Below are 9,561 nucleotides of genomic sequence, written 5' to 3' on the forward strand. Positions count from 1 at the left end.
ACACCTTGAACAGGGGCCAAGGCATCTCAGCCTGGTGCAGTAGCAGAGGAAGTGGATTGAACAGCATCAATATCAGTGGGCTTCAGCCTGGGTTCTGGGGAGTATTACTGATGCCTGACTAGGTGTGGTCAAATCACTGTGGTGGAGCCCCTGCACACACCCTACTGTTGCCTATTCAGGGACCTGAATTTTGAGGAACTTACTCATTTAGAGGGAAAAAGGGAAACTTCCTATTTGCCCTCTAAAGGTTTGCAGAAAATGAATGGACAAAACAAAATTAATAGAAGAAAGAGGCAAAAACTATTGTGTAAAATGCAGGGGAAAAATCATAGAGTCTCACTCAGTTACCCAGCATGAAGTGCAGTACTATAATCACGGCTCATGGCAACCTTGAATTCTCAAGTGCAAGTGATTCTCCCACCTCAGCCTACAGAGTAGCTGAGATCACATGGATGTGCCACCATGCCCACATACATGGGTATTTGCTGGATAAGAGATGGAGACTCTCTGTCCTGGATGTGAGACAGGAGGCTGGCATCTGGCTAAGGATGATGTTCCTTCATTGCTAAAGAGTAAGAGGAAAGTGTCATTGATAGTGCAAGGCAAGGGCATGCCCTGACCTAAGTGAGGTCCAGAGGCTTGTGTGTTGTACATAGAGGAGTGGGAAGAAGAGAGTGTAGGAAACCCAGGGGAAACAAATGAACTAAAATAAAAGAAATAGGTCTTCAAAAGTGTGGATGTATTAGTCAGGGTTCTCTAGAGCGACAGAAATAAAGAAATATACACACACACATGTATGCATATATATATATATATATATATATATATGATGGAGAGTGTGATGATTAATACTGAGTGTCAACTTGACAGGATTGAGGGATACAGAGTATTGATCCTGGGTTTGCCTGTGAGGGTGTTACCCAAAGAGATTAACATTTGAATCAGTGGACTGGGGAAGGCAGGTCCACCCGTAATCTGGTGGGCACAATTTAATCAGCTGCCAGCAGATGTAAAGCAGGCAGAAAAATGTGAAAAGGAGAGACTGGCCTAGCCTCCCAGCCTACACATTTCTCCCATGCTGGATGCTTCCTGCCCTCGAACGTCAGACTCCAAGTTCTTCAGTTTGGGACTCAGATTAGTTCTCCTTTCTCATCAGTTTGCAGACAGCTCATTGTGGAACTTATGATCCTATAAGTTAATACTTAATAAACTCCTATATACATATATATACATATACACACACACACACTTAGGTGTGTGTGTGCTGTGTGTGTATGTATATATATGTGTGCATATATATGTGTGTGTGTGTGTATATATATATATATCCTGTTAGTTCTGTCCCTCTATGTGTCACTTGCTAATACAGGAAGTTTATTAAGCAGTAACTCAAACAATCAGAAGGTCTCACAATAGGCCGTCTGTGGGCTGAGGAGCAAGTAGAGCCAGCCAGAGTTCCAAAACTGAAGAACTAGGAGTCCATGTTCGAGGGCAGGAAGCATCTAGCATGGGAGAAAGATGTAGGCTGGGAGGGTAGGCCCGTCTCTTTTCACATTTTTCTGCCTGCTTATAGTCTAGCTGTGTTGGCAGGTGATTGGATTGTGCCCACACAGATTAATGGTGGGTCTGCCTTTCCCAGCCCACTGACTAAAATGATCATCAATTTTGGCAACACCCTCACAGACACACCCAGGATCAACACTTTACATCCATCAATCCAATCAAGTTAACAGTCAGTATTAACCTTCACAAGCACACCCCTTGCCAACTTGAACACATACACATCTCCTGAGATAATACATAATCTTAAAATATAGACAACAGTAAGGTCATAGCTACCCCTAACATAATACAACTATCCTTTCTACAACTGGAAATGCAAATTAGTTCAGCAATTGTGGAAAGCAGTGTGACTTCTCCTCAAAGAACTTAAAACGGAAGTATCACTTGACACAGCAATCACATTATTGCATATATACCCAAAGGAATAGAAATCATTCCACTATACACACATGTGCACACATATGTTCAAAGCAGCACTGTTCACAATAGGAAAGATATGAAATCAACCTAAATGACTATTAATGGTAGGCTGGATAAAGAACATGCGGTACATATATGCCATGAAATACTACGCAGCAATTAAAAATGAAATAATATCCTTTGCAGCTACATGAATGCAGCTGGAGGCCATTTATGCTAAGCAAATTCACACAGGATCACGAAATTTGATCACACAGCACCATCCTGTAGGCACAGCCTCCTGCCTCGACAACTTCCTGTCACAATAGAAGGACTTTCATTTTTCTCCTATCTTTCTTTTCTTTTCTTTTTTTGAAGGAGCCTTGCTTTGTCTCCCAGGCTGGAGAGCAGTGGTTTGATCTCGGCTCACTGCAACCTCTGACTCCCGGGTTCGAGAGATTCTCCTGGCTCAGCCTCCTGAGTAGTTGGGATTACAGGCTTGCGCCCGCGCACTTTGCAAAGTTTTGTATTTTTGGTAGAGACGGGATTTAGCCATATTGACCAGGCTGGTCTTGAAATCCTGACCTCAGGTGATCCACCTGCCTCAGCTTTCCAAAGTGCTGGGATTACAGGCATGAGCCACTGCACTCGGCCTTGGACTTTTCTTGATCATTGAAACACACAGGTGTCAAGGAGAAGGGAAATGAGTACTGGGAGCGGTCTGAGCTCACTCCTCTGCTTTTTCAGTCTGGTTTTAAGTCACCTAATCCATCCAAATAAACACAATTTTGCCTCACCAGGCACAGTGGCTTCTCTCATGGGTCAACTGATTCGACGCTAGAACAAGTAAGAAAGAATGAATGGACTATTTCTTGTGCTTCTGAATTCAAACTGACCAAGAGGTTGTCTTTGGTGTTCACATCTCCTAAGCTCACTGTGCATTTCACCTCCCCTCTGCTGCACTAGCGTCCAAGTGCATGTAATGCTTCAGCAGCATTACTCAAAGCTTCATTCTGAAGTCTGTTGAAGTTAAGAGAAACTTTTACCAATGGAAATGTCACTAAATAAAAACAGTCCTGAAATTCCTCTATGTTCTGCATATTCTGTACTTCCTCTCTAAAATATGGAAAAGGAACCCTATTTCCCCTTGATTATCAGATTCTATGACCCCAGCCTACACCATAAGACCCTGTGTTCAAAGTTTGTGCTGCATCATAATGAGAAATAAATGGCCACATGGTTGTCATTTTTTTTCCAATTTAATGCAGTAATTATTATGCCAAATCTTTGAATTAAGAACTATCAATCAGAAAACCCCAGGCAAGAGTGAATAAAAACAATGTTTCAATCTTGTCTCTACCCGTAATAAATAGTCATCTTTCAGATTCTCCCATTCTGTTAATGGGGGTAACAACGTCTTACACATCGGTGTTTCAGGGCCTCAGCACATCTGGTAAGACAGCGATCTGACATTACAAGGGTATGTATTTTGGCTTTCCCTGACTAGTAATGGGTTTTCTCCTTTCTGTAAGGACAGCTGCCCCTGGACACATGACAACATCGTGAACATATGTTTCTTCACTTTTTTTTTTTTTTTTTTGCTATATTTAAGTTGCTTATTCCAATCCTAAATTGTGTAAGGATTTCTTGACTCTGATGAAAACACTCAGAAATCTTCCAAGAGATGATTCTGGCAGAAACATGACTGACAAGACAGGTAAATGCATATACAGGAAAACAATCACTGTCCTTTGGATGTCGGGTTAGTTCCACTGTACTCACTGGACACGTGTTGTTAGTCTGACCACTGATGTGTGGTATGATGTTAGTGGTTCAGGAGGGGTTATGCTACTTGGCAAGTTGAATGCTCAGAAAAGTCATAGGCATACAAGCCTCATCAACTAAAATTTATATTTTTGTGCTCATGCATAGATTTCTATGGTTCATGCGACTTCCTAAAAAAGCTGCGAAACATGACTGACTGAAGTCCTAGTATTTGATCCTCTTAATTACTAAAAGCCCATACTCAGTAATGGAATAGAGATGAATATTCATTTGAGAAGCATTTATTTTTTATCTCGACCTACTTTCCAAGGTGCAGTCATAACTCTTCCAAAATAAATTTATCACCAATCCTTCAGTTTTGTTTCTTCTGAGGCCTAATGATCTCTCCAAACCAATGGCAAATGTCACAGAATTGCTGATCTCTCATTGCAAAGTGTACAGTGACTTCACCCTTGGGGTTTGCCCACTATTGTGACTTCCAGTCTCCCAGGGCATCCTTGACGACAGCAGTGGTATGACATCACTACAGCATCCAGTTATGCGATCTCCATCCAGTATGGCATCGTTGGGGACATATGCATGATTGGACTTCCATAGGATGCAATGATTCATTTTTAACATTAGGCAGTTATCCCCATTCAAACCCTTTACCCCTCCACTGAGTTAGAAAAATATTTCAAGGTGTACATATCCATTAGGTGAGTGTTTAAAGTGCCTATGGATTGCATTTATGAGGCCAAGTCTGAAGGACAGTGACTACTCAGGGCAGAAGATTCTCATGGCAGATTGCAGGAGTAGACAACATCCCAAACCAAGCTGACTTGGTACAACTAAGTCCAAGAAACTCTTAACATCGGCACACACAATTTTAATTGGTTCTTTCACTTGGTAATTACTAAACTTTCAAAAAATGTTTACTCCGTTTAAACATCTAGTTATTTGATAAATCCATGGATATATAATTATGATTTTTCAACCTTTGAAATCGTCAAAATGTTTTCAAATGCACTGTTGCATCAATTTGAAAGTAAAGCTGGGTATGTTTTCAACATGTAACCTTCCTGTGAAATTTTCTTAAACAGCCTCATTGAGAAAAACATAAATCTCTTTAGCTAAAATGTCACCTAAAACATAGCTTGTTAAACTTTATAACAGATAAAGATAACAGATAACCACCTGTTATCATGTTAAAATGAAGACTGTCTGTCAGGAAATTTGAGGTGGGCCTGCTACATGTCATGCAAAACACCCTCTCGGGGTTGCTGAGGTGCTGCTGGGTTCTGGGTAATTTTAAGAAGCAAAGGACTTTCATATTAAGGGGAAAAATACTATATCCATGTTTAGGATTTTCTCTTGTTGTCTTCCTGTTTGTCAAAGAAGGCTTATTTGATTGTCAAATGATTGTTACATCTATCTGTCTGTCTATCTATCTATCTATCTATCTATCTATCTATCTACCTCTCATCTATCTATGTTTTTCACGCGTGTGGAGACAGAGTCTTCCTATGTTGCCCAGTCTGCCGAGACCAGCTCATTCATGGAGATTCTAACCCAGCGGTGCTAGAGGAATTAATGACATACACACAGAAATATAGAGTGCGGAGTGGGAATCAGGGGGCTGACAGCCTTCAGAACTGAGAGCCACAAACAGAGTTTTGCCCTCATATATATTGACAGCAAGCCAGTGATAAACATCGTTTCTATAGACTATAGATTAACTAAAAGCATTCCTTACAGGAAACAAAGGGATGGGTTCTGTCTAGTTATCTGCAGCAGGAATATGTGCTGCAGAGAATTTTTTTATGGCCAGTTTGGGGGCGGCTTTATGGCCAGATTTGGGCGCCTGTTCCCAACATGTCCCCTTTTGCATTTTTGCAAGATGATAAAAGCAAAAGCGGCTTTATCATGGTAAACTATTTTCTCAGAGTTGGGATCTGCATCTGCCAACTATACAAAGACAAACAACACTGACCAAAAGCACAATCATCATTGAAATCACAGAGGCTCCAAGTGTTTTTATCCATTTTAATGGGTTAATAGCTGCTAATCCATCTGCAGCTTGTTAATAGCTGCTAATCCGTCTGCAGCTCCTTCAAGCACTCCGGTTCCTGGCATTAAGGTCATGTGTTTGGGATTCTTTAAATATCTGTTGTTTTAATTTTGCAATATCCAAAGACAAGTTTCCAGAGTGTCCTTCTAGATGCTTTTTTATTCTTTCCCATTCATGTCTGATTCATTATAAGGATGAGGAGTGATACAAAAGTCAGAAGCATTCCAGTTCCATTTTAGCTGCATTCTATATTCCAAACTAGCTACTCAGTCTCCTAGCCACATTACAGTTTGTTGGAGATCACTTATTTATTAACTATCTTTTGGTCTATTTCAGTTTGAGAGTTCCACAGCAGAGTAGAATTCCTTTGTCTGCCATTTATTTACAAAATCTGCTGTTTGCACTGATGAATGTCATGCAACTCCAGTTGCCACAGCAACTATCAGTCCCATAATAACCAAGATTAAAGTAGCAATGAAATGCCGAGAGCATCTCATAATTTTCTGAAGAATTTCAGTAATAATATTTACAGAGGGAGGGGATTCCCAAGGACGGGAAAACTTCACCAATAACCATACTCCTTCTTGAGCTCTCACTACTAGGATAGGATGATTAGTATTAAACAAGGAAGAGTTTACACAGGAGAACAATCTACATTCCTGGCAAGTTACATGATAATTCGGGATGTCATACTTTAGATTGCCCATTACCAACAGAAAAGGAGGACAAACACAACTTTGTATCCAAACTGTATTGTTTTCAGCAAGTTCTAAAATGTAATTAGGATTATATTGTGAGGGCATAGTATATTTTCCTTCCTAAATCTTGATCTTATTAAGAGCCATTCATAGTTTTCACAAATCCTTATGTTTAGCTCCTACAGAGGGCCATATCATTTGAGGTTGAGGTACCACTATACTGCCATGGTTCCAGATAATAGGAACTTTTGCCGTACTTCTTATCATTTCTACCATATGACTGTTTCATTCAGACCAGCTGAACATAGTGTGGCCGTGGCATGCAGACTGAGAAGTGCAATTCAAGCTAAACATCCCCTAGGGGACCAATCAATAATGATTGCATAGGTATCACTGTGCTGCACCTTGGCCTGTTCTGAATTGCAATCTTCCCAAACAAGTACATTCATTTTTTTCTGACCATTTTTTTTCTGTTTACAAATAGATTTTTGGGGGTGGTATGGCTCAATTATAGGAGCAGATTTATTTTGGTAAACACTGAGACCAGAAAGCATGTACAACTGTGTCATAGAGTGATTACATCCAGGCATTATCGTCAGGCAAGATTGATATTGAGGTTGTAGGCAACTAGTGGCCTTCCCCAAACAGATAGGTAGATGTTCAAATCCTAAAGAAATATTCATAACAGTTCCATCCTCATGTGGGTGAGATGGGCCTCTATCATCCGTAGGATCACCCATCCAAGAGCTATCATTAGTGTATACCTCCATTGCACATGGGGTCCAGCCAAGTTACAGGCCGTAGAAGTGGTGGATAAGATAAATACCCCCAATAAGTATAATTGTTCTCTGTGTCAGCCCTTACTGAAGGAATACTCATGGCAGTGGTGATAATCACTACCGTATCTATCATTAAATTACTCATTGTGACTGGTTGTTCCCCTTTCCTCATGTTTTTCCCACCATCTGTAACAGCTTCTTGATCTGTCCCCAGGTAGGTGGCTATGTTCAACCAGTGTTGCTCGTGACAGCTGGGCTCCTCCTTAGTGTCAGTCTTCACATGACTGAAACTGGGGCATCCTTGGGTTCCTTCCAGAATCTCTTCTTTGGCATCTGGCTCATGATTAGGTTTCAGGTGTTTTGATGGTATCCAAATCAGCTGCTGGTTTTGGCCTGGAGAAACACAAGCATAATCTCTACCCCATGTTATTATTTGACTTATTTCCCAACTTTTTGTTATCAGATATCTCCTCCAAACCAGTTATTCTGCTTCTGTCTTTGCAGCTGGTTTATGTAGATGCTGTTCAGCTGCTGATAACATCTGGCCTTTAGAGAGGCTCAAAAAATTTAAAGTCAATAATGCTAGATTCAATTGCATATGCAGGGTCCCATAGTCCCTATTTCTCCCCTTTTGGTTTTGCAATGGCTGTTTCAGGGACAGATTTATTCTTTCCACTATGCCTTGTCCTTGAGAATTATACAGGATACCAGTAATATGTTTAATATTCCATATAGAGAAAAATGTAGCTAAGGCTTGGCTACTATAGCCTGGGGCATTATCTGTTTTAATAGAAGCTGGAATGCCCATCACTGCAAAACATTGCAAAAAGTGACATTTAACACAGGCAGGAGACTCTCCTGATTGTCATGTAGCCCAGACAAAGTGAGAAACCAGATTGAAGTGTCACTACAGTGGTGTTTGGAGAATGTGGAGCTATGCTGGAGGACATGTACATAAGCTAGTCTCCCAAATGCGGAAACACATGTGAGTGACATCCATTTGCCAAAGAGAATTAGGGTATTAGGAAGGGTATTGTCCTCCTCCTGAAGTGATTTTTTTTCCCTAAGCTCTAATGCACACTCCTCTAAGCTGCTCTATGGCATCATCCTGCAATAAGCACTTGTGCATCTAAACCAGTCCAGCTACTGATGCCCAAAAGTTGGTCTACAGTTATATTAATTTGAGGTTGGGCCCAGGCATTGCAAGTAGCCTGAATGGAAGCTTCATCTGCCCACCAAGTTTTAAATTGTAGGAACTGAGCAGGAGATAGACAAGCTCAGGTAAGAGTGTCCCAGTCAGGGGGAATCATCCAACTGGAGACAGCAACATTCTGTAACAGTCCCATTACAAAAGGAGAACCTGGTCCATATTGATTAACAGCTTGTTTAAATTCTTTGAGTAATTTAAAAGGAAAAGGCTCAAATGTAGCTATAATATTTCCCTGTTCATCTGGGAGTTGTATTCTAACAGGGAACTATCAAGCCTCTATGTCACCCTCATGTCTAGCTTGCTGGATTCCTGCCTGAATAGAAATGAGAGCGATTGCTCAAGGCGCTGCTCAGTCACTGAGGCAACTACTTTTCACCCAGTGTCCTCTGGAAAAGAAGGATCTGGAGGATCAGGCTACTCTTTTTCTTCAAAATAATGAGGGGGTGCAGAAAGGGAGGGATAAACCTCTCCCTCCTTTGCCACTTTAGATTTAGCTGGCAAACAAACCTGCTCTGTCACCTCTTCTGTTACTTTGTTATACTCTCCTTCTTCCTTATCATCAGTGTGAAAAGGTTCCAAGGTGGAATGAACCAGAGCTGACACTTGACCTATTGTTACCCTGATGCTTCTGAGTTCCACTTCTTACTCACCACAGGGATTTCTTAAGAGTAGTCGAGTGTCCTCCAGCATAGCTCCACATTCTCCAAACACCACTGTAGTGACACTTCAACCTGGTTTTGAACCTCATGTATGGGCACCATGTGCCAGGACCAGCTCGGTCGTGGAGACCCTAACCCAGCAGTGCTAGAGGAATTAAAGACAAACACACAGAAATATAGAATGCAGAGTGGGAATCAAAGGGCTGGCAGCCTTTAGAGCTGAGAGCCAGGAACAGAGTTTTGCCACACATTTATTGACAGCATACCAATAATAAGCATTGTTTCTATAGACTATAGGTTAGCTAAAGACATTCCTTACAGGAAACAAAGGGATGGGCTTTTGCAAGTTATCTGCAGCAGGAACATGTCCTTAAGGCACAGAGCACTCATGCTATTGTTTGTGGTTTAGGAATGCCTT

The sequence above is a fragment of the Rhinopithecus bieti genome, unplaced genomic scaffold (assembly GCF_001698545.2).
Source record: "Rhinopithecus bieti isolate Rb0 unplaced genomic scaffold, ASM169854v2 scaffold_34452, whole genome shotgun sequence".
Classification (NCBI taxonomy): Eukaryota; Metazoa; Chordata; class Mammalia; order Primates; family Cercopithecidae; genus Rhinopithecus; species Rhinopithecus bieti.